The 27,442-nt window shown below is 35.7% G+C and overlaps 1 protein-coding gene across 13 annotated transcripts in view; it reads left to right on the top strand.

The window, feature by feature from the left end:
* Nucleotides 1-27,442, top strand: part of LOC146998813 (uncharacterized) — a 940,238-nt gene that overhangs the window by 255,109 nt on the left and 657,687 nt on the right. For 6 of the 13 annotated variants that reach the window (XR_015039724.1, XM_085811691.1, XM_085811686.1 and 3 more), the window contains one exon: nt 12,709-12,926. The exons of the other annotated variants lie outside the window; for them this stretch is intronic. The gene's annotated coding sequence lies outside the window, so the exon portion shown is untranslated. The remainder of the gene's footprint in view (nt 1-12,708; nt 12,927-27,442) is intronic. 13 annotated transcript variants of the gene reach the window in all.

Here is a 27,442-nt window from a genome sequence, read left to right as displayed (position 1 = left end):
ATGTATTAAAGGAAAAGATTTGTCTATTAAATAGTTGATATTTTGAAATATGTAATTATAAAATTAAATTAAATAAAAATGTAAAAATTTATTTTGCTGCTGTCATAAAAGAAATACAGGAATTCATAATTTGTTTCACCTTTTCAACAACATCTCTTCACTGAATATATAAATATTCATGATAGCTAATGATATCCAATTATCTACATATCCTGTTTACCAATCACCAGTTTACCAATTATCTTGAGAGTTTATTGCAATGTTTTGGTATCTGAATGTAATAATTATGATGGATGTAGAATTTTTGAAATATAAACCAGGTTACAAAATGCTATAAAATAAAAAAGAACATTTATTAACACAATGTAAAGAGGAATAAATGGACAGTCAGCAGCACTGCATGACCGAAAGTGTAAATCAGTCCGGAGAATACAGCAGCACTGCTATGATGACGTGGCTATTTGACATGGCAGTAATGAGCCATCTTCATCACTTGTAATATGCTGCAAATGTGGGTAAAAACACAGATCCCATGTGGCACACAGCCATCACACCTGTCCTGAAGAAGTGGATTCTTAATTAACTTGCTTGAAATAGAACTTGAGCTTACAAGAGCAAGTCCATGTTGTGCTGGATATATCTCTACTATTCTTTTTAATGGCCATGTAGCTGGGAAAATGTCACCTTTTAGCAGAATAATATCACCAATTTCCAGGAATGACCATTCTCATCTGGATTTCAGCATATGCAAGCATTCACTGTGCCATCTCTCTTCTTCATCTTCTTTATTTTCTGCAACAGAAACCTCATGGAATGAAGGGGAGGCCTGATACAATCACATTCAGGAACACTTGTAGTAGTTTCTCATAATTCTTTCAAAGTTCACTCAGTTTTCTCTTTGCTGCAATAAAGTTACTTCCTTATCACAGGAAATGTGAATGTAGGCAGGAGAATTAACTTGCTTGAAATAAAACATGAGCAGTAATTGTTACAAACACAAACAAGTCCATGTTGTGCTGGATAAACCTCTACTATTCTTTGTAATGGCTGTGTAGCTGGGAAAGTGTCACCTTTTAGCAGAATGATATCCCCAATTTCCAAGATTGACCATACTCATCTGGATTGCAGCATTTGCAAGCATCTCTTCCAGAGCTTTATTTTCTGCAACAGAAACTTCTTGGAATGAAGGTGTGAGGCCTGATAAAATCACATTCAGAAACACTTGTAGTAGTTTCTCGTAATTCTTTCAAAGTTCATTCAGTTTTCTCTTTGCTGCAATAAAGTTACTTCCTTATCACATTAAATGTGTCAGGTATGCCTTGGCTTGCAGCAAACCTCTTGAATGCAACAGTCAATTGTTAAATCTCAGACAGCTTCTTGGTGAGCTGTTGTTAGCTAGCTGTTGTTGCCATGCAAACGAATACAGTCAAAAGTCTTTAATCCGGACTCGTCGGGACTTCTGTGATTCCGGATTATTGATTTTTCCGGATTATAGATCATCAGTTTAAATCTGGTAAGATGGCATGCAGAAATTATAAAATTAAAAATATAAAACAGTAATTTATAAAATAATGAGCAATTATGATCTAAAGGGTATCAAAATTTGCAAAAAAAAAGCTTAATATTTATTTGTTTACTTTATTAAACATTTCTTTCAACGCGCGCATGCGTAAAGCATACATTATGCATAGCCGAAATTAGAAAATTGCAACCAGAAAACTATTTAATTTGTATTCGTGATATTTGTAATGACCAGGAATTTGATTTAAATCATATCAAAGACGAAGTACATTGAGATGAAATACTACATTTAATAAGGAATTATAAGCCGAATAAAATAAAAACATCTGCCCTGAAGATAACGATAATGTTGACATATCAACTTCCAGTTCATTGCGCGCCGCCACGTTCCCCCTCCCCCCCCCGCGCAAAGCAGCGTGAAATTGATAAACAGATTTCCGAACGGTTAAATAAACAAAGGATATGCCTTTATCCATTTCTTGGAGCAATTCCACTTTTTGTTTGATGGACATCGAAACATACATTCGTTTTCGTAGATCCTTTGGGAGCTCCAGCATCGGAAATTCTATTTGACATAATCGAAAGTTCAAGCTTACTTTTATAAAATTGCTCTTACAGTCTGTAAAAAATAATAAGCCGGATCCAATTCGAAGATTAAGGAACAACGCAATCATCAACATTAACTGAAATAGACAATTAGATAATTTGAGCTTATACCGTCCGTTATACATTAAACGCGCAGTGAAAACGTATTCTGCGCTTGTGCACACGCAAATGCGCAGTCGTAAAGGTCTTACGCGCACGCTTAAACGCTTATGCGCATGCGCAGAAAGTTTTTAGCTTTGAGGTCCGGATTATAGATCATTCCGGATTATGGGTGTCCGAATTAACGACTTTTGACTGTAATACAGCATAGCTGTTAGCAGTCCATTTACCATGTCCTTAGTTAAATTTTAAATCATTGGGACCGTATAATTAATACTACAGTTAGCAAATGGCCCTTATAATTTGCAAACTATGCATTTTGCTTTGAAACTTTTAATAATTTTCTTTGCTCCATTGATACAACAGTTGTGTTTTAAAATGGAATTTACCACTATACAACTTGCATATGGAATTTCATTCAGCTCAATCAAGAGTTCATCCAGTCTATTAGGAGACTGAATAATAAATGAATGGTTAGCATTATAATTTATTCTAGTATGCTGAATACAACCTGCCACTTGTAGGAGGCTGTCTTCAAAAAAATTATTTGATGCTGCGAACACTATAACTTTCAAAGGTTTCTTGCAACTTAATAATTGTATGCCATCTTTAAAATGCACTTACTATACCCACAATACTAAATGCTTTTCTACATTCCAAAGTGTTATAGGGAAATGTTCACCCTTGAAATTTGGCAAACAGTTTTGTATCTTTTCGATAAGTGCTATTTAAGAAAGTACTTAAAGTTTCAATTTTTAAACTGTGTCATGAAAGTATGGTATTAGTTCTCTTTTCAATCAATGCATCTGATCCTCAGTGATGTTACAGAATTCAAAACTCAGTCAAATTCAAGGGGCCTCTTTTACCACCACAGTCAGTTTATTTTGAGCTTTTCTAACAGACTCCCCAGGAAGCAAGGTCTGTTGGGTATAATTTTGATGGAATGTAATTCTGATCGAGACCTCAGTAAAACTCCGAGATTTCCGTACTTCAGTTAACAGTAAATGTTTTTCATCTGCGACAAGGTGATGATAACCTTATTAGTGCAACAACATACCATGCAAAGATTTGAAACTTATAGTAACTCAGAATATTTTGAATGGAACCAACAAACTTTGATAGCATTCAGTTCTAATCTAGGAAAAGAAGAATAACTGTAGTTATGACAGCTATTGTAATATTAAGTTCTTGCTGTTATAATTAATCACTTTTTGGTATGCAAAATCTGATGCATTACGAAATGTATCTGAACTGCATTGTCTGGAAGTGAATGCATCTAGGAATTTTAATATACTGAAACTTTATCCATTTTTCATTAATACTATTAGGAACCAGATCATACCAATCACTATCGGAAATCCAAAGATGTCGATACGTAATCTCCATCGCTTTTACAGCTATTGAAAGGTTAAAAAATCTCCGATGATTGTAATTGTAATTTTCTTCAACAGCCAAGACTGTCTTAATCCCATTATATAATAATGTTGAATCAGATTATAATTTCAACAATTTAGACAATTTATTAGGCATAATTTGCACATTGAGAGAACCAGTTTCCTGGTTCAACAAATATTGGCTTTAGGAAAAGCTAATTGGTTCACCATTTCCTTAGTTTAAACCACTTCTTTGGTTCCTTAATTTCTTTAGTCACCTGTTTCGTAGCTTCCAATATATAAACTGCCTACAAGTATCAAAAGCCTTTTCAGTGCTTTTCAATCTAAAGAAAAGATCATCGCATAGAAATAATTTCTTATTATCTCTGATGCGTGGCGAATCTTTTTCACCATCCACTGGAATTGTTTCAAAGTATCATTGGCAGAAATGAAAAGGAGGCATGAAATAAGTTACCATGATTAATCGATCCCATACTTCTGAATCTTTTTCCCCCACTCACTGCAATTGTTTTAAAGTATCATTGGCAAAAATGAAAAGGAGGCATGAAATAAGTTACCATGATTAATCGATCCCATGCTTCTGTTCTGCGAAGCATTTCTACCTTCTTTAGCTATAAGAATGTGCTCATACAATTCGGCAGTATCAGACATAAACACTACAACATGTATTATGAAACTTCCAAGTACCAAAACTAATCCCACTTGATAGTTAGTCCTACAAATAATATGGAATTCAAAGACTTTCCTTTATATTAGGTTTAGAAAAACCATAGCACTATTTGGTATAAATGCAGAATGTTGAGGAATGTATTATGCATTATCAGGTAAACCTGTGTGTTAAATTAACTAGACTCATAGACTCAGTTTTTCATAATCGGACATGTATTCTTTATAACCTTTTTTACAAACTAGGATTTCACTTAAATTTGTGATCAATGGCAATTAAGTGTGAAATTGCCACTTCTTTATATTCTCTCATATTTTCAGCAGAATCTCAAAACGGAAGCTTCACGAAGAGTCTAATCAGAATTCACTTTGAAAAGCTTTAGATGATATTTCTCTTTGTGTGCTAGCACTGTAACCCTTTGAAGTAACTCACTAGTTTCCCAAAACCACTTCAGGGCTTTGTCAGTGTTTAACTCAGTCCAAAAGTTGTCTAGTGCAATTGCGGTTTCATTATCACGAAATGTGTTTCGAATTCTTCCAGAAAGTACTCAACCAAAATATGTGTGTTGTGCCACTACTGAATTTTTATTTATACCTGGCAACAAAAGGCAAATCCATTATAACTGCCAATAAAAATGTCAATTTTTCTCACTATATTCAATATCAGCTAACAACAGAATCTTCAGATGACAGAATATTATGATCCGTATGCCTCGGTGGAAGAGGAGAGGTAACTTATTTAGCATAACACTCTCTTGCAGAATGAAATTTTAGAATCATGAGCGGAAAAGCACATCTGGATAAACAGTAGATAGAGCATAACTTCTTTTCAGTGGTAACTTCAGTGTACAAGACTCCAAAATAAAGCTGCATTCATTACCAGTATGCAGAACAGAACAACTGTGCTGGTTTCCCATTCTATCAAGTGCTTGAATGATTGCAGTGGGAAACAATACTTCTTATTTTTTCCATGTTAAGCTTTAAATTATAAGAATTTGAGATCACAACTGGATTTAAGTCAGCTGTAAAAAAACTGACTTACTGTTCTCATGTAGCAGTGTGTATTACTTAAATTTCGAAAAACTAATGCAAGTATGTTAAGTACCACAGAGGCAATTAAAGCATGGATTATATATTTTTTATGTTATCTTTCCCTCTGTTACATCTAATTCCTTAAATTTAAATATTTTAATGGTACCCATTCTTTAAACAAATAAACATAATTTATTCCTTTACATTGATAAGAAGCAATTTTATTTGCACTTGTATTAGAAATACATTGGCATTTTCGCTAAGGTCTCTTTTCATGCTCAGTATTACAAATTTCTAATGAAGCACATCTATTACTTAAATTCTAAGAAGCTGTCACATAAGGAATGTCAATAGCTACTTTCTGAGACCATAAATAATGAGTATTGGAGCCTACGTTTTGACACAAAATAAATATTAAAACAACTGTTCTCTTGTAGAAGCTTCTACATGCAATGAATATAAGTTCCGAATTATCTCATTAGAAACATCACCCTAACACTGTAAGCTTGAATGATTTGTTACTGGTTAATCTGAAAAAGTTTTTAATAAAGATATTGTTATCTCTTTTTGTCATTATATTGCTTGAAATCGTTGTATTTTCAAAAATAACAGTTACCCACTGATTAATATAATGTACTTTAAATACCCAAAATATTACCTGCCTTATTAAATCTACCTTAGCAGCTAGAAGCATCTCTCATTGGTCTTACTGGGATACTGCACATCTACTGTATCTACATATATTATATATATAAAATCTTGTGGCACTTTGCATGTAATATGCAGTTCTTCTGTATAAAGTCTGAAACTTTCTGAGTGAAAATTCACTTTGCAGCCCATAGCTACCATATCGAGTTAACATTAATCTAAAACAAATGGCCACTGTAAGATACATAATCTGTTAATTACTGTAATGAAAGTCGGTACAGAACAGGAAGTCTTTTTTGGAGAAGTTTTCTGTTACGAGAAGTTGATTCTCTCACAAGTGGGATGGAGTTGGAAGTTATCTTGTCTATAAGAAGATGTCCAAGACTGTGGCCAGTAATAGACACTTAGTAAGGTATCAGGATGGTAAGTAACATCATCATATTTTCATCTATTTCGCAGAGTATATAGAGAGCAGTAAATGCTTTTACCAATTTCTACTGCACTTCTACTTTTTATATAGCCTTAAGAATAGAAATAATTTTTTATTGCTTTGAATGTTTAAATGCACCTTGAAGATTGAATATCTAAAAATTTTTAAAAAAAATTAATAAATAATTACTTTGAATGTATGTTCATTCAAATTAGAAATATTTGTGTTAATTATATATTTTTATCTAATTCACAAAGTAGCAAAAATAAGTGTCTGTCTTAATTGCTTAAAGCAAAACCAGGAAACACAATTTACTGCAAAACGAACTGCATCTGTGTCATCTATCCTTTTCTCAATTTAAGGGAACCACTTACTATATATGTATTTAAAAGAAGACTGTTAATTATTTAAAAATTTTTAATCTGTTTGTTTTCAATCCCAAATTTAATTAAGTAGAAACCTATATTCATATAGAAGAGCATCTTATTGCTAGAAACTAATTAATAATAATATAAGAAGTAAAATATACTTCTTATATTGGTGACGGTATCAGGTTCAATGTTCTGTCTTACTTTTTTCGGGAACATGCAAGGACCTGACTCGGAACAGAGAGCTTACTAAAGCTATGTTCAATAACTGTGGGAAGTAGACAGGATACACAAGAAGGGTATACAAAACCCTTTGTTTTCCTCTCTTTACAATAATTTCCGTACTTCGGAATGCAAAGACCCACTACTTGTGGTCTAAACGTAAGAATATAAAAATATTTAACTAAACTCTAACTTAACTTTGGAATAATAAACGTGGAAGATTGGCCTTATATTAACAGGAAGCCGTATGTAGTACAGAGAACTGTTAACACTACAATACGTTTAAAAATTATCACGAGGATTAAACCTCTGGCCTGGAAGGCAACCAGCAACTGAGTAAAACTTCTAAGGTAAGCGGCCTGCTTCAACTAACTCCATCCTCTATCTCGCTTGGCAAAAAGCCACAACTTAAGTACTTGGCGTTCACCAGACAAATTTTGCATAAATAAGTTAACGCTTTTAATTCTGGCCGGAAGTAGAAAATAAGAAGTGATAGTAAAGATTTAAAATAAAATAAACGCTAGTAAAACTTAAGATCCTTACATACTTCCCGCCAGAGTTAATTAGTTTTAAACTGAGGTCTAAAACGACCTTGTTGAAAACATTTAGCTCTAGAATCTAACGCGAGGCTAATCTTTTACAAACATTTCTCACTAGAAACTAGAAATTAAAAAAAAAAAGAAATTTGTTTTTACAATAGCAGCTCCAAGGACACGCAATTTTTCATCTGTACTGCATCTAAACAGGAGCTTTTATTCAAATCTGTTTCCTTCCAGAGATCTGGAAGGAAAACTAGTTTAATGAAATGTTACACAATGAAATGGCAAGTAACATGCATATTTATATTTCTCTTAACATTCTTATTTCATTCATGACTATTTTAATTATCTCTCCCCGTGCTCTCTGCCATGTGTTGTAAAAGAACACCAAACGCGAATGTGTTTATGTATACGTGTTCAACACTTCCTCCTACAATCAAAACACTAACGTGTTAAAAATTCAACATACCAAGACCTCGTAACACACCCTAACTTCAACTCTAAACCCTGAGGTACTATTCTGAAAGTGGCTAACTCTGAAGTGTAGCGTCAGAGAGCCTAACAACATTCATTCAACCTTTAACACATATTCACCATGATTTGGTCTTTTTACAGTAACACGAATAAAAAAAATTTTTAACATTACTTTCACTTTTACCATATCACAGTATTTCTTAACATTTAAAATAACAGTCCACATTGTATATAAGAACATATTAACATGCCGTTAATTTTACGCATTTGAAAACATACATTAGTAGTACATTGTTAACTTCTATTCTTTTCAAATCAAGTGCTAATTCTTCTACATTGAAATACTACATTTCAAAAAGTCTTTCAGACTAAAACTTCTTTCTTGCCAGAATGTTTTAAATAAAATTTATACAATAACTTTTACAATACTTAAGTCTTTACATATTCCTATTATACATCAACTTTTGTTTTACGCGCGAGTAATTGAAAAACATAATACCAAAATCGGTAACAACTCATTTCTCGCCTTTTTGGCGATAAAGGTAGACCTCGCATGACGTAAAACTTCTTGAAATCTGCCACTTGCAGTAAGAATGAAAGATTAACTTAAGTTTGCAAAGTAACATAAAATTTTACTTATCTTTGTTATATTCGGACATTCTTTTCTGAGCCCAGTCCTGGAAGGTAGCAAAGATTCTCGTTTGTTTTATCCTCCTTCTTGTGCGGGCTCGCCCTTCAGGGCCTTCCTCTAGAAGCTTTCTTTTTTCTCCAGTTCGGTCACCCTTGAATACCTTCTTTTTCGCCGCTGCCTGTGGTCTTGGCCGTTTGATGGCAGCTGGTCTTGGCGGAACCGGGAGAATCCTTTCGCGTTCCTGCTTGGACCTCGTTGCTGGCCGTTCAAATTTTCCTTGTAACTTTTCCTCCGCCGCTGGTGGCCCTTCCGCAGTTCGGCGACATTTGCTGCGGAGAGTCCTGTCGGATGAGTAGATCTTCCGTTTTAGAGCCGGATTATAGTTGCCGTCTTTTCTCCTGGCTCTCTTTGCATACGTCGTCCTTCTCCCTTCTTCATTCTGGGGGTGTTCGTGAGCTCTCTTTTCTGGACGGTGGAACGGCTTCTTTTTCTTGTTACCTTTAATTTTCCCGCGGGGAAACTTTCTTTTCACTTGCTCCTGCCTCTTAATGGCTTGCCCTTGTACTTGTCGTTGTTCCACCTCTGGAGCTTGTGCCCGCCGTGTTTGCCGTGCCGGATCCTGCAAAAGATCTGTAAATATTTGCATTTTATTACGATCATAGTAGGGTTTGATTTGATCAATGTTTGCGGAGCAGGTTTCACCATTCCTTGCTTTTAACACTACTACAGCGTGAGTTATTTTTTCTATGACATATGGATCTTCAAATCGTGGAAAAAATTTGGCAGTTTTATCTTCTGGTGCTGAACAAAGTGAATGCTTAATTTTTAACTAATTTCGCGGAGGCTCGTTTTAAGGGAACAATTTCGGTCCACTTACTAAAATGATCAACCATAACAAGGAGATAGCGACTTTTATTTAACTGACTTTTTGGGAAAGGGCCCAATAAATCGATGCCAATTATTTCATTTGGAAATTCCGATTTAATACTATTTAGAAACTCGGCCGGGCGGAAATTAATATAATTAACTGCTTGACATGTTGAGCAGGACTGGACATACGCCCTTGTTAACTTTTGCAGTTCAGGAAAATAGACTGCCTCGCGTACGCGTTGGATAGGTTTTCGAATACCAGCATGAGAAGCTAAAGGGCTGTCATGGAGCTCCTACAGGATATTTAATCTAAGACTAGCTGGGATAACAGGTCGAAATTCGTTGTTGGAATTCGTAGTTTTTGTATAAATTAATAGACCATCTATTAGTTCGTAATGGGCCGCCCTATTTCTTATCGCCACAATATCTTGGTGGCTAAAATTTTCAGGATCCTTTAAATAATCATAAATATTTTTAAATTCAGGATCCTTACCCAGTTCGGTTATCACAGTTTCTCGGGAATGTAAGTTACATGCTGTGAGCATTGCCACCTTTACAGTATTACCTTCTTCATCTATTTTAACTCTGGATAGGGCATCTGCTACGATATTTTCCTTTCCGGGGGTATGCTTGATTACCAGATTATATTCTTGTAGCTTGAGTGCCCATCTTATTAACCTTGGGGATAAGTTTTTCCCTGAGTACAATCTAGTTACCGCCGCATGATCAGTGTACACTGTTATTGGCGCCTTCCCAAAATAGACTCGGAACTTTTGCACTACTAACAGAACTGCAAGTGCCTCTCTCTCGGTCGCGGAATAATTTCTTTGTGTTTGATTTAAAGTTCGGCTAAAAAATGCCACGGGCTGCTGATTTTGCGAAAGTAGCGCTCCTACCGCATAATCCGAAGCATCCGCTGAAATTTCTAAATTCTCATCCTTTTCAGGAAATTTCAACAGAGGGGCTTGCGTTAATGCTTGTTTTAATTTTTCGAAAGAACTATTGGCTTCGGCCGTCCACTAGAATCTCGCCTTTTTCCTTTTTAATTTTAACAATGGTTCAGCAATAGCTGCAAAATCTTTTATAAAGGACCTATAATATGAACAAAGTCCTAGAAAAGAAGAGAGCTTCTTCGCCGTGTTTGGAGTCGGATACTTTTGTACAGCGATTATTTTTGATTCGTCTGTCTCTATTCCTTTCTGAGATACTTTGTAACCTAAATATTTTAATTGAGGGGCTGCAAATTTGCACTTTTCGACATTAACTTTTAGACCGGCTTCATTTAATAAAGAAAACACCTGTCTTAAATCCTGTACATGTTGGTCGAGATTATCACTAGTAATAATGATATCCTCTAAATAGATAAATGTGGACTTTCCATGAACAGGCCTTAACACAATGTCCATATATCGCTGAAATGTTGCCGGTGCCCCTGAAAGGCCAAATGGCATACGCAGAAATGCATAAGTGCCAGACGTGGTTATAAAAGCAGTCTTAGGCACGTCCTCAGGCCTAACCCCTATTTGAAAATAACCAGTCGTTAAGTCTAAAGTCGTCATATATTTGGTGGATGTTATGTTCCTTAGAATTTCTTCAATAATAGGTAACGGATATACCGGATATTTAGTTATGGAGTTTAATTTACGGTAGTCAATTGCGAATCTCCACCTTTTTGGATGTGTCAATGGATAGTCATTATTTTTCTTACATAAAACCACCGGGCTAGCATAACTACTTAAGATGTGCGTTATGATCTTTTTACGTAGCTTATCGGTGATATGCCATTCTATAGTTTTTTCTTTATTCTTATCATACCGGTATGCTTTGTGGCGAACTGGCATTGAATCTCCGGTGTCAATACTTGGTTAGTAACCTGAGTAAATCCTGGAATATCACTAAATAACGAAGCAAATTCACTTACCACTTGTCGGATTCTTCGTTGCTCTTCATTAGGCAGGTGGTCAAGGTTTAATATCGGCGGTTCAGCCTTTTCTTCACGAACTGGTTTCATTGTCAGCTTAAGGGACGCTTCTTAAAAATCTAGCGTTGCTTGTGCCTCTGAAAGAAAATCTATTCCTAAGATAATATGTGCTTGCAGATTCTTTACTATGAAAAACATAACCTTTACTTGTTCGTCCTTGATACGGACATACAGCGGTAATTTACCTATACACTTACATCTTTCTCCTTGCGCAGCTAACACTGTCGTATTATCCGAATTATATATACGATATTTACGAAAATACTTCCTAAAAAAATCTTCTGCCACACAGGAACACTGCGCGCCTGTATCCAGGAGTGCGGTGGCTGGGATATTATTCACCAACACTTCAATCTTCGGAAGAGTCAAATTTTTCACCATTACTGTATTTAACTTGAAGGAAGAGGGGTTTTCGTGGCCTTCCGATTTCCGCACCCTCCCGTCAGCAGAAATTCGTTTTAGTTTAAATTATTTTTCATTTCCGTGCTTTTCTTCTTTTTCCACTGGCCTTGAGACTTTTTTCCTGGATTGCTATTGAACTGTGGACGTTCGCCGGCTGTTTTTGAATGCTCGGGTTTCCTTGCCCACTGATTCGCTTTGCTTCCGTAGCCGTGTGCTTCAGTTTGCTGTAGTCTTGGCGCACCAAATTGGTTTCGCTGTTGATAATGGCGTCTTCTTTCAATGTCCGCCGTTCTTCTACTTTCAAACTGGATTGCTAGCATAAAATAACTTTTCCAGTGTAATCGGATTTCTTAATTGAATAAAGTCTTGCACTTGGGGCAGTAACCTCGGCAAAATCACTTGAATTATCTCAGGATCCGGACGGTTTCCTAACAAGATTTTGAAGACGTGAATTTTTCTTAAAATACAGCTTGAGAGATTTTCGATTCTTTGCTGATATATGCTGAAAAGTTCCGTTTCTAGTTTCGCACGATCCCTTACGACAGGGAAGGCTTTTACTAGGGCAGTCTTGAAATTCTCGTAAGTATAGGTGGGACTTCCTGCTTGACCCAAGAGACTTCTGCCTATACATTTGAACCAATTAAGCGCTTGGCCCCTCAAAGCGCTGGTAGCTAAGGTAACTTTTTGAAATTCGTGCACGGGGTAGAGCATGAAGTGGTCATCCAAATTTTCCAAAAAACTGGTTACCGGTGAGTTTCCATTAAATGTTGCTTCTCGTTTCATCGAAGCGCACATGGTCTGGACGATGTAACCAAATCTTTCCAGGGCGGCAGCTGGCATTTCTGGATTCTGAGCCGCTTCTGCAGGCAGCACAGGTTCTTCTTGAAACTCGGCCATGGTTATTCTTCTTCGTTGGGCGCCACTCTCAGGTTCAATGTTCCGTCTTACTTTCTTCGGGTATATGCAAGGACCTGACTCGGAACAGAGAGCTTACTAAAGCTATGTTCAATAACTGTGGGAAGTAGACAGGATACACAAGAAAGGTATACAAAACCCTTTATTTTTCTCTCTTTACAATAATTTCCGTACTTCGGAATACAAAGACAAACTACTTGTGGTCTAAACGTAAGAATATAAAAATATTTAACTAAACTCTAACTTAACTTTGGAATAATAAACGTGGAAGATTGGCCTTATATTAACAGGAAGCCGTATGTAGTACAGAGAACTGTTAACACTACATATACGTTTAAAAATTATCACGAGGATTAAACCTCTGGCCTGGAAGGCAACCAGCAACTGAGTAAAACTTCTAAGGTAAGCGGCCTGCTTCGACTAACTCCTTCCTCTCTCTCGCTTGGCAAAAAGCCACATCTTAAGTAACGGCGTTCGCTACACAAATTTTGCATAAATAAGTTAACGCTTTTAATTGTGGCCGGAAGTAGAAAATAAGAAGTGATAGTAAAGATTTAAAATAAAATAAACGTTAGTAAAACATAAGATCCTTACATAGGTGATGCAAAACCATTTGCAGGTATAACTGACGCCAAACCATATGGTTCATTAAATATAGAAAAATTTGAGTGTGTTGGACATATTCAAAAACGAATGGGAATATGGCTACGCAAATTAAAACTTGAAAGAAAAAAAGTAAAATTAAATGACGGTAAAATCTGTCTGGGAAAGGGAGACTAACAGATAAGTTAATAAATGAAATAACTTCGTATTATGGTAATGCGATTAGAGAATATAATGAGTCTGTTAGTGATATCAGAAAAGCCATTTGGGCAATTTACTACCACAAAATATCGAGTGATGAAAAGCCGATTTATGACGTTTGTCCTACAAATGAAACCACATGGTGCAAATACAATATAGCTAAGCAAAATAAAGCTGATTATAAGCATATAAATTCTGAACCAGTCGCTGTAATGGAGGCAATAAAGCCAGTTTTTATAGATTTGTCACAACCTTCGTAATTGAGACGTTGCCTTGGCGGCAAAACACAAAATAATAATGAATCATTTAATTCCTTAATTTGGAAATTTTGTCCAAAGACATGTCGTGCTGGTAGTAGGATAGTTCAAATTGCTGGAAATGAAGCAGTGATTGCTTTTAACGAAAGGTCTGTTGGTAGACATTCTGTAATGAATGAGCTACAGCTTTTTAGAAGTAAGTTTTCTATTGAAGGATTTTTACAAATCGATAACAAGAGAATAGATAACGCAGAAAAGAAAGGCTTGTCAGAAACAAAACAACAGCGTAAACTTGAAAGGCAGCAAAAAATGTCAGAAGTGCAGGCCTCCATAAAAATGATGGGGATGTTTATTGTGCTGGTGCGTTTTAATTTGTAAATAAAATTTTAGCAGTTTAGCATACAATTTGAAGTAAGTCGTAAAAGATTTTTTCACACATGTTAAATAATATGTATATTATACAATATAATACATATCATATGCTTAAATGCTTGAGTTTATTTAACTAAAGTGGTTATGTAAAAATAAATTTTTGTGCAAATATGCTACATGTATTTTAATATACGGCTATCACTCTGTCATGGTAATGTATATAGCAAAGTAAATTTAACGTGTTTCATACTAACAAAAGCTTCTGCAATTTATTAGGATTTATACTTTTTAAATGTATTTTGAAAATAAATATCCTATGCACTTTATTATTAGAAAGTTATATACTGAAGTATTGGCATTAAAACTCAAATTTCTTAAAATACGGTTTTTCGCAGTTGTATACATAGCATTTAGAGTATGCTAAAGTTACTCTGTGGAAGAACTATTAAATGATTTATATGTTTGATATACAATAATACATTACAGAGAACTTTACCTGAAACATTTGCCTATAAGTAAGTTCCAGTTTGTAAGAAAAATTTAGTTGTATTATTGATAGCGTAGAAGTTTCAAATCATTTTTAGTTGATATGTTATACTTTGATGATGGCAGCTTATTTTACATTAATTATGCTTATACCAACTATTGGAAATTATATAATATTACAATATCTCTCAGAACATAAGCATTTTATATATTTTATAACAAGAGAAGTATTTAAAAAAAATATTTACATTAAAACTTGATTATCTCAAAACATAAATTTTCACTGTTGCGCGCATGATGTTTTAAAAACGGTTCTTGGTACACACTTTAAATTTAATGGACTTCTTTATATGAGTATTATCATCTAACTGAACCAAAAAATATATTGAATATTTTAATAGTCAAAAATTTTACGCATGGAAATATTAAAAATTTTTTATTAAAATGCATTGTATAAATTTCTTAAGATTTTTGGTTCACAGTAGTCTTTAGATGCTATACAAGCTGTATATTAACTATGAAGTTAAAATATATAACAGAATGTTTTAAATTGTGCACGCAAAGTGGGAGTATTACGTGAACATATAAAAAATTACCTCACAAAGAAGATTAAATTATAAAAACATTTGTGGCAACACAAACTATTTGCTTACTAATTCAGCTGTGCTATGTAGTCAGCTGTAAAAAACTGGAAGTAATAGCTTTAAAAATAAATATGCTATCCCAATTCTTACAACAGGATCATATTCAGAGATTTTGAGGGTTTTAAGGTGTACGAGACCCCTTAACGTAGTTCAATGGAGAACGTGATGCAACCACTTCTCATTCCCCAATGACTTTAGCTTTGGCACTTACGTTTCAACCGTCACAGGAATGACGGCCTTGATAATTCAACGAAAGAACATATTATTAGTACTCATTTCGTGCTCTTAACGTTCTTAGCATATTTCATAATGCCTTACCGGAAATTTCTGTTTTCAGCTATAATCCTGGAAGGAAAAGTTCTGTTCATGCTGGTTCTATCATCTCGACTTGAGGTTTTGGATGATGGTAAATTACTCATGTATCGATTGTTATACTAAGGGAACTCTATTTTTATGCCTCATGATTGAGAAGTCCATTATTGCCACCAACCATAACCGAAATCTGAAAGGATTTTATGTGGGACTTCTCAATATCTGGCAATCTCTGGCAAATTCCGCTCAACATCCACGATTTGTTTTCGTGACTTCTTGCTGATTAGCAGCATTATCTTCTGTGTCCTAATGTGTTCTGCAGTTCTTTCGTAAGTGTTCATCACCACTGCAGTTCTAGCATACTAAGGTCGCTTTCGTCTGACGTCTGTTCCGCCTTAAGACACTTACTTAAGTGGGTAGACTGCCTGGACGAGCTGTCACTTGTCCACTAGCTTCTGGGTTGGAGTAGTTCCGATTGGGCAATGGTGTGTGCAAGTTTCTGAAAGGACTGCCACGTTTTTCATGGCGTACACTCTAGGCATTTTTTAAATCCTTGAGATCCACTATTCGCAATTGTTTCTATACCTCAGGTTCCCGTATGCCACCGAGGAAGTATTTCATGGATTGTACTTCACGTATTTCTGTTGAGCAGTCAAAAAAGGAGAGATGGGAGAGGATTTCCATAACAATGGCGAGCTTCTGGATTATTTTGTTGAGCTTCTGCTGTCGAGATATTAACTGCAGCCTTCTGTAGTCTTTTAAACACTTCTTAGTAGAGCTTTCGCGTACCGGGTACAGCATCAAAATCTAGCCTCTGGGTTTCTAGAAGAGTGGGACCGATATCGTCTTCTTCTATTCTCAGAGAAGCTGCGAAATTACAGGTTTGTCTTCGGAATCCTACCCATTTCCATTTGGAGCTATACAGAACTGAGCCTTGTACATATGTCACATGTTTTTTCCATCACACGTGGAAAGCATGACAAAATGGGTCGGAAAACATAGGTACCTATTTAAAGGTATAAGAATCGTCTCCAGTTGTCATTATGAATGTGTTAAAGCTGTCAGATTCTTTGGCGACAACAGCAGAGACTTTGTCATCGATTTGTTGTTCGACATCAGAAACTCTTCCTTTGATTTGTAGTTTGACAGCATTAACTCTTTCTTTGATTTGCTGTTTGACAGCAGAAACAAGTTCTCCAGTTTCTCTAACTCTCCTTTCGACCATGTTATTTCTGCTTTCAAAATCCTCGAAAATCTTCTACTGTTGTCTTTTATTTCTTCTTGACAGGCTTAAGTATCAATTTTGGATAGATTCCATCTTTCCTTGAACTGGTATTATTTCCCCTTTCCCTCTTTTGTTGGACGCATTTATCTCTTCTGTAAAGGAATCAACCTCTCCTTTTATATCTTCCTGGAACGCAGCAAAGACTGTCACAAGCTGCCTCAGATGCTCCTCAATTGTTCTTGTCACTAGCATTCTGTCCTACTTCTAACACCCAAAATTGTTCCTGGCATAAAGGTTCGTAAAGCATGCGGAAGAGCTGGTAGTTTGTTAGAATTTATTTGTCCCGAAAAAACACTAAACAATTCTGGAGTTTTTCGAAAAGTACGAGTAAAAAATATAATTCCAAAAATATACGAAATATAAAGGAACACTGCTAGTAGTTATCACATTAAAGTGCTGAGAATGATGAAGAAAATACGATGAAAAGCGCACGTAAAGAGCGAACATAAATCTGTCAATACTCCTTACTCTATGCTGAACTGCAGAGTTCAGAACTGAAGTTCATTCTGGTCTTATCTCATTTTCTCACTCTCCATACCAAAAGCCCGAAACTGACAAAACTGTTGGACGTTCGAAATTTTGGAAGAGAAAACAAATGAAGCCACAAGGAAAAATCTACATGGCTTATAATGATTGTCACATTAAAAAAAGGAGTTCTAAAGTATAACGCCAACTAAGGGCGTTACAATAATTTTTAAGCTCCGACCTCTCTCCGTCAAGACATGGAGAAACTACTGATGGTGTGAGTGAGAGAGAAGCAGCTTCAAGGAGGAACCTTAACACAAAGCATCTTTTGTGAGAAGGCACTATTACGAGTTATTTACGAGCGATTTACGGTTATTTTCTAAAGAAGATCCCACACACTTCTACAAACGTGGAATCGGAAGACCCGTTTAAAGCCAGTCGGGGCTGGTTTGACAACTTTAGGGAAAGGACCGACCTTCACTCCGTCGTCAGGCATGGTGAGGCAGCAAATCCGGATGTAAAGGCAGCTGATGTTTACATCAAAATGTTTTCCGAACAGATAGTAGCCAAAGGATACATCCCCCCAGCAAGTCCTCAACTGTGACGAGACAGGGCATTTCTGGAAAAGGATGCCGAATAGAACTTACATAACGGCAGAGGAGAAGATGCCAGGTCACAAACCCATTAAGGATAGATTAAATCTAGCAATTTGCGTCAATGCGAATGGCGACTGTAAAATCAAGCCTCCGTTAGTATACCATTCGGAAAACCCCAGAGGCTTTAAGTCATATAATATTTTAAAAGAAAACCTGCCAGTTATAATTTTAAGAAGATATGTGGAGGGCAAATCCGAAGGCGTGGGACAGAATGAACTTCTTTGTGGAGTGGATAATTCTGGTGTTCTGTTCTGGTGTTGGCCTCGACAATGCCCCTACTCACCCATCAAATCTCGAAGATGATTTACTCGAAGAGTTCAAGTATATAAAATTTCCCTACCTACCACCCAACACCACTCCTATCCTGCAGCCCATGGATCAGCAGGAGATTTCTAATTTTAAGAATTTGTACACCAAGCACATTTTTCGCCGCTGCTTTGAGGTGACAGAGAACACAAACCTTACCATTCGAGAGTTCTGGAAAAACCACTTTAACATCGTGATGTGCCTAAGAATTATTGTTCAGGCCTGGCTGGGTGTTACAACGTCTGCATGGAAGAAGCTGTGGCCTGAGGCTGTAGCTGAAAGAGAATTCGAAGGATTGGAACCCAAAGTGTCAGTGGTAGAGGAGCTTGTTTCTCTGGGAAAATCCATGAGTCTGGAGGTGGAGGAGAGAGATGTGAACGAACTCGTAGAGGAACAGTCTCAGGAGCTGACAACCGAGGAGTTACACGATCTGCATTTGCAGCAGCATACGGTGGTTCAACGAAAAATTAGTTTTGAAGAGGAGCCAGAGATGGAGGAGGTTATCCCTGCAAGAGATATAAAACAGATCTTGAGAATGTGGGATAAAGTTGTAGAGTTCGTGGATAAAAATCACCGCGAAAAAGTTGCAACTAGTCCTAAATCGGAGTTGTTCAACGAAACTTGCCTAACTCGATTACGCAATACCTTGACAGGTAGGAAGAAACAAACCTCCTTGGACAGTTTTTTTAAACGATCTGCGGGTGAAAATGAGCAGATCATGACAAAAAGAGCGAAGACCAGTGACAAAAATTAAGCGCTTCCGTAGGCACTTTTTCTTTTAATTATGTTTTTATAGAATATGTATTTGTTATTTATAAATAAAGGTTTCTTCTTGTTTTTGAATAAGAAACTACATTTTTCTTATTCAAAAACACTTAAAAAAACAGCTGAGGTCGTGTTTTGGGAGCTGGAACGGATTAATGGCATTTCGATTACTTTCAATGCGGAAAATTGCTTTGAGATACGAGCAAGGTTACGAAACATATTAAACTCGTTTGTCGAGGAACCACTGTACTTAATTATATAACCGTTAGCAAGCAGATAGTAATAAATAATTTTAAAACTGTGCTGCTATCAATATACAAATTATGTTGACTAGTATAATTAATTTAGAATTATGCGAATACATATAATATAAGATGATGTATGTTACTACAGATACGTGTTAATATAATACATATATAAGTCTGTGCATATATATGAAATCATAATTCTTTTTATACCAGTTAACAGTTAGAATTACTGAACAACCATGAAAGGTTCCCCAAGAATGAAATATGGTGTAACAATGAACACTTAGTTTAGAAATTCGATTCTATTATATATTGTTGTAAAAGTCATTGTAAGAGTGAAAATTCTTCATTCTGCCTTAATGCGATTTTTTGCGTTTAATGCGTTGTTTGGAGATTTTATGATCCCGAATTATATTGATGTGATATATTAATACTGTATTTGTAGACATACGTTTTCTGAGAAACGAGTCAAGGCGATTGATTTTTTGTAAAAATTTGGATTTATCCTTATTTTATTGACGTGCACCAGCACAGAATTGAGAATGGCTTGTGCTATGCTTCGATGGATGAAGAAGCGTTTGTAAGTAATGAATATTATGAACGTTTGAACATATTTAAATGAATAGTATTAAAAGTATATATTTACTTATATCATATACTAATAGTTTATGGTAAATTTTTCATTATAAATCTCATCACAGTTTCATTTCTCATTCTATTGCATTTCTATAGCGGTACATAAATTTTGTGGTTTACATATTGTAGATTGCATCAGTTTTGCAGCGCAATTTATTCCTCGGTATGTTACTTGTAGTGTTATTAGAAATTCCATTATTTTTGTATTTTTTCTGCAATTGGTAGTATCTGATTAGGAAATTTATGTTTTATTTCAAGATATATATGAAGTTGGTTATATCAAGTGTTAAATAAACTTTGTTATTCGGGCAATAGCGTTAGCTCTTTCGAGATAGATAAATGCAATTCTTATTTCTTAAATACTCAAGATATAAAGACACACTCGAATAGTAGATTCACTCACTTTACGTTTTTTAAGGGTTATATATATACATTAAAGCGTGATGAAAACAACCATTGACGAGTAGTCTTGGCGTAATTCGTATTCATACCAAGATTATCCATTTCTCAAGGCAATAATTTTTGTTATTTTTGCTAAACCGTTTACGAAAATATAATTTTCCGAATCCTGAACTCTTATGCATGGAAAGGCAGCTTTTAAGATATTTGTTTTGCAATTTGATGCAAAATTCGTATTTTTAAAACAGTGATGTATATGTTCTTTTTTTAAAATTCTGCCAGTATATAACATTATATAACATTCTTGTGTTATCACCATTTATAGTTGTCGCTTGCTGTACAGCCTGCTGAATACATTTTACTTTCTAGGTATCTACAATTACATCGTGTTGTTTCGGTACGAACAGGGGCGAAGTATTCATCACTTAGATACATTTAAAGATAATTAATTAATTTTTTTCTGATTTTGATATCTATAATATATAGACAGGATTACTGATAAGAAATTTAAGAAAATAGTAAATGAAGAAGTAAATAGAAAAATTTCTTTCAGGTATTGTGAGATGTCAATATAAACTTCATACATTTTACTAGGGGGCTGTTGACAAAGCAAAATCTTTACTATATATGTCTACGAGCTCTACGTATACAGTGTGTTGCTCAAAGTAAACTTCCTGCATTGTGAAGAGTACTACGTGTATGTCGTGATGTGTTCATGCGAAGCTTGTTTCCTCGTATGAGCTCTGCCTCTTCGAACCGAAATTGTCCGTAATCTGCAGCGTCTTGAGTTGTTTATGCAGCTTCTTGAGCTGTTCTGGTATTTCCTGTCGAATCTGACGATGACGCGGACAGTCTTGCATCCTTCGTTTACTTGCGACTTCTTCCCGTCATCGCGCATATTCTTTTGACGTTCCGCTTTCCTAATGGGCCTCCGTTTCGCTTCTGCTTACCTTTCCGGAGCACGCAGTGATTCTTGGTTTTCTGAAGGTCTTTTGCGTCTACTACTAGTTTCTGATACAGTTTGAGCCAGCGAAGTTTCTTGAGTTGTTGCTTGTCTGCTGGAACTCCTATTCGTTTCTTCTTCAGTTTCTTGAATGCGTAACCTTTCTTGTCACTATGCTTGCCTGCTGAGTTTCTAGTTGTATCTTCATTCATTTTTGAAGCATGCAAGTTTTCTTCTACTTGCCTGCTGAGTCTCCTAGTGCTTTTTACTTCATTTTTTATGTAGCTCGCTGTAACATTTGTGCTATCTTCTTGCGTTCAGACATTTTAGTAAATTGAAAAAAAATTATGTAACTGTAGTAAAGTAACATTCATCTAAAATATGTTAAATACCTACAGAAGTTTAAACTTCTACTCAGAAAGGAACTATACAATAAAAGAAATTAAATTTTTATAAATAAAATTAGAATAGCATAAAATGCATAGAAACTTTTCATTATGAAGAAAATGTATTCATTCTTTCCAAGCAACCAGCTATTCGTAAATAAATTTTTCTTGCCAAGTCAGGAAACAAAGAACTTTGACACTTGGGGTAATACATTTGAAGTTATGATTTAAATTTATTTTAATATAACAAATTTGCAAAATCTCAATAAAAGAATTAACGTGGCGATAGCATATCGTGTCACGTATCTAAAGCTGAAACATAAAAGTTGCCAAAAGCAGCTATTCATTTAAAATACTGAAATTAACGAAATATTTTTCGACATACAGTGACGTTATATGGAATCACGTGCTTTGTTCAACTCAGAATATAACCGTAAATAATAACAATAAGTTTCGAGTTTGGCAATACTATTTATTTCATATTTTTTTAAATTAAAAATTTCTCTTAAACAATACGATTTGAGAGTGAGAAGAGCCATCATTTTTCTAAATAAAGCAATTTGATCTCCAGCGCTTTCCGAAATTTTATATAACATCTCGAGTGATAGTCGTAGGAAGATAACAATAGTCGAAAAGTTTTACCAAGAATTTTTGAAATCCGAGGGTACCTCCTTCTAAACTCAAATCTCCCCCCCCCCCGTTCCGGAGGATATGATGTTACGAAGAAAAAAAAAAAAAAAAAAAACAAAGAGGCAAAATCCCACATATATTTAAACTGCTGACTCCTGTTTACAATATTCAATTTCCTTTAAAAACATTAAGCTTCATTTAAATAAAAGGAAAATAAATTCACACATTTTCCCTAGCTTTCAAGCTTTTATTGTACTTTTAAATATTCTTTTTGTCACTGTTGCGCAAGTTTTCCGCGGCGTCATTAGGAGCCGTAGGTCGAAAACATATAAGAATCATTGCTGTAAATAATGATCATATGATAAATTGCATACATATGCGATTCTTTTGATTAGAATTTGAGTACAATTCTTTATACATCAGCTACTATGCCCCTTTATGTAACGACAAGGATTATTTTCAATGATTATCCGATGAGAATGATTCTTTACAATGATTATTTGATGACAAAGATCATTTGCAAAGAATATTAAAGCCGATGACTACGATTACTTAAATAGAATATGCATGTCATTCGATGACAACGATTATTTCCAAAGAATCTTCGATCACGTCACTATTGTATATCGCTATACTTCTGGGTTTGGGGGGGGGGTTGTGTATTATACTACGGCCCTGTAATTAAGCGTTTTAAATGACATCAAAAACGTTAGTAAAACTTAGGATCCTTACATACTATCCGCCAGAGTTAATTAGTTTGAAACTGAGGTCTAAAACGACCTTGTTGAAAACTTTTAGCTCTAGAATCTAACGCGAGGCCAATCTTTTTCAAACATTTCTCTCTAGAAACTAGATATTAAAAAGTCGTTTTTACATTATCATCTCTATGGACAAGTATTTTCATCTGTACTGCATCTATAAACAGCAGTTTCTTAGTTGAAATCTGGTTCCTTATGGAAGGAAATCTAGTTTAATGAAATGTTACACAATCAAATGGCAAGTAACATGAATATTTATATTTCTCCTTTAAAATTCTTATTTCATTCATGACGTTATTTAATTATCTCCCCGTGCTCTCTGACTTGTGTTGTAAAGAAAAACACCAAACACGAGCGTGTCTATGTACAAGTGTTCAACACTACCGCCTGCAATCAAAACACTAACGTCTTAAAATTCAACATAACAAAACCTCAGAACACACCTTATATTCATCTCTAAACCCTGAGGTACTATTCTGAAAAGTGGCTAACTCTGAAGTGTAGCGTCAGAGAGCCTAACTACATTCATTCAACCTTTATCACATATTCACAATAATTTGCTCTTTTTACAGTCACACGAATAAGTTAAAATTTTTGGCATTACTCTAATATTTTTACTTTTAACATATCACAATATTTCTTAACTTTTAAGATAACAGTTCACATTGTATATAAGGACATATTAACATGCCGTTAATTTTACGCATTTTAAAACATACATTAGTAGTACATTGTTAACTTCTATTCTTTTCCAAGCAAGTGCCAATTCTTCTGCATTGAAATAGTACATTTCAAAAAGTCTTTCAGACTAAAACTTCTTTCTTGCCAGAATGTTTTAAATAAAATTTATACAGTAACTTTTACAATATTTAAGTCTTTACATATTCCTATTATACATCAACTTTAGTTTTACGCGCGAGTAATTGAAAAACATAATACCAAAATCGGTAACAACTCATTTCTCGCCTTTTTGGCGATAAAGGTAGACCTCGCATGACGTAAAACTTCTTGAAATCTGCCACTTGCAGTAAGAATGAAAGATTAACTTAAGTTTGCAAAGTAACATAAAATTTTACTTATCTTTGTTATATTCGGACATCCTTTTTTCTGCCCAGTCCTGGAAGGTGGCGAAGACTACTTTCTGGTTGATCTTCCTTCTTGTGCGGGTTCGCCCTTCGGTTCCTTCCTCCATGAGCTTTCTTTTTCTTCCAGTTCGGTCACCCTTGAAGACCTTTTTTTTAGCATCTGCCTGTGGTCTCGGCCGTTTGATGGCAGCTGGTCTTGGCGGAACCGGGACAACTGTCTCTCGTTGTTGCCTGGATCTCGTTGCTGGCTGTTCAAATTTTTCTTGCGTCTTTGCATCTGCAGCTGGTCTTCCTTCATCAGTTCGTCGACATTTGCTGCGTAGACTCCTATCCGATGGGTAGATCTTCTGTTTTGGAGCCGTGTTATAGTTGCTGTCATTTCTCCTGGCTTTCTTTGCATTAGTCGTACTTCTCCCTTCTTCATTCTGGGTGTGGTCGTGCTCTCTCTTCTCTGGTCGGTGGAACGACTTCTTTTTCTTGTTACCTTCAGTTTTCCAACGGGGGAACTTTCTTTTCAATTGCTCCTGTCTACTAATGGCTTGCCCTTGGGATTGTCGTTGTTCCACCTCTGGAGCTTGTGCCTGCCGTGCCGGATCCTGCAAAAGATCTTGAAATATTGGCATTTTATTACGATTATAAAATGGTTTTATCTGGTCTACGTTTGCGGTGCAGGTTTCACCATTCCTGGCTTTTAACACCACTAAGCCTGAGTTACTTTTTCTATGACATATGGTCCTTCAAATCGTGGATAAAATTTGGCAGTTTTATCTTCTGGTGCTGAAGAAAGTTAATGCTTAATTTTTAACACTTCATCTCCTACTTTATAAGTTACTCCCCGTCGTTTCATATCATAATAAAGCTTCTGTTTTCTCTGTGCTACTTCAGTGTTCTTTTTTGCTTTTTTAATTTATTTTTCTATATTGCCCATTTTAAATTCTGGGGCTCTTTGTTGAACATAAAATAATTTATCTAACGGCGTTATAATCTTTCTGCCTAAAAATAACTCAGCAGGAGTTTTGCCCGTCGTATCATGTTTTGCAGTCCTAAGGGAGAAACCTAATTCATTGACATAGTTAACCCAGCTTTTATGAAAATTTTTAACATAACTACGGACAATTTTCATTATATTTCTATTGACCCGTTCCGCTATATTTGATTGCGGCCGATACGGGACCATTTTTAAATGACGTATGCCCAGTTTTTGGCACATGTCTTCAAATATATTACTTACAAATTGAGGACCATTATCCGATATTACTTTTAGGGGCGCCCCGTATTTTAAAATATATTTATTTAAAATAGAATCAGTAACTAATTTCGAGGAGGCTCGTTTTAAGGAAACAATTTCGATCCACTTACTAAAATAATCAACCATAACAAGGTGATAGCCACTTTTATTTAACTGACTTTTTGGGAAAGGGCCCAATAAATCGATGCCAATTATTTCATTTGGAAATTCCGATTTAATACTATTTAGAAACCCGTCCGGGCGGAAATTAATATAATTAACTGCTTGACATGTTGGGCAGGACTGGACATACGCCCTTGTTAACTTTTGCAGCTCAGGAAAATAAACTGCTTCGCGTACGCGTTGGATGGTTTTTCGAATACCAGCATGAGAAGCTAAAGCGGAGTCGTGTAACTCCTGCAGTACATTTAATCTAAGACTAGCTGGGATAACAGGTCGAAATTCGTTGTTGGAATTCGTAGTTTTTGTATAAAATAATAGACCATCTATTAGTTCGTAATGGGCCGTCCTATTTCTTATCGCGACAATATATTGGTGGCTAAAATTTTCAGGATCCTTTAAATAATCATAAATATTTTTAAATTCAGGATCCTTACTCAGTTCGGTTATCACAGTTTCTCGGGAATGTAACTTACATGCTGTGAGCATTGCCACCTTTACAGTATTAACTTCTTCATCTATTTTTATTCTGGATAGGGCATCTGCTAGGATATTTTCCTTTCCGGGGCGTGTGCTTAATTACCAGATTATACTCTTGTAACTTTAGTGCCCATTTTATTAACCTTGTGGATAAGTTTTTCCCTGAGTACAATCTAGTTTCCGCCGCATGATCAGAATACACTGTTATTGGACCTTTCGAAAATAGACTCGGAACTTTTGCACTGCTAACAGAACTGCAAGTGCCTCTCTCTCAGTCGCGGAATAATTTTTTTGTGTTTGATTTAAAGTTCTACTAAAAAATGCCACGGGCTGCTGATTTTGCGAAAGTACCGCTCCTAGCGCATAATCCGAAGCATCCACTGAAATTTCTAAATTCTCATCGTTTTCAGGAAATTTCAAAACAGGGGCTTGCGTTAATGCTTGCTTTAATTTCTCGAAAGCACTATTGGCTTCGGCCGTGGACGAGAAAATTGCCTTTTTCCTTTTTAATTTTAACAATGGTTCAACAATAGCTGCAAAATCTTTTATAAAACTCTAACTTCAATCTTTGGAAGAGTCAAATTTTTCACAATAACTGTATTTAACTTGAAGAAAGAGGGCTTTTCTTGGCCTTCGGATTTCCGCACCCTCCCGTCAGCAGAAATCCGTTTTAGTTTAATTTTCTTTCTTCCTTTCCATGCCTTCCTTGTTTTTCCGCTGGCGTTCAGACTTTTTTTCTGGCTTACTATTGAACTGTCGACGTTCGCCGGTTGTTTTTGGATACTTTTTGGTCCTTGCCCTCTGATTCGATTTGCTTCCGTAGCCGTGTTCTTGCCTTTGCTGTGGTCTTGGCGCACCAAATTGGCTTCGTTGCTCAAACTGGCGTCTTCATTCGATGTCCGCCGTTCTTCTATTTTCAAACTGGATTGTTAGCTCAAATAACTTTTCCAGTGTAGTCGGATTCCTTAATTAAATAAAGTCTTGTACTTGGGGAACTAAACTAGGCAAAATCACTTGAATTATCTCAGGATCCGGACGGTTTCCATACAAGAGTTTAAAGACGTGAATTTTTCTTAAAATAAAGGTGGAAAGATTTTCGATTCGTTGCTGGTATATGCTGAAGAGTTCCGTTTCTAAACTTGCACGATCTCTTACGACAGGGAAGGGTTTTACTAAGGCAGTCTTAAAATTTTCGTAAGTATAGGTGGGACTTCCCGCTTGACCCAAGAGGCTTCTGCCTATACATTTGAACCAATTAAGCGCTTGGCCCCTCAAAGCGCTGGTAGCTAAGGTGACTTTATGGAACTCATGGACTGGAT

This window comes from Stegodyphus dumicola, chromosome 2, assembly GCF_044657685.1.
Source record: "Stegodyphus dumicola isolate Sdum_Otavi_A_Nest chromosome 2, ASM4465768v1".
Taxonomy (NCBI): domain Eukaryota; kingdom Metazoa; phylum Arthropoda; class Arachnida; order Araneae; family Eresidae; genus Stegodyphus; species Stegodyphus dumicola.
The sequence above is the reverse complement of the archived record's forward strand: the minus strand, read 5'-3'. Positions and strand labels throughout refer to the sequence as shown.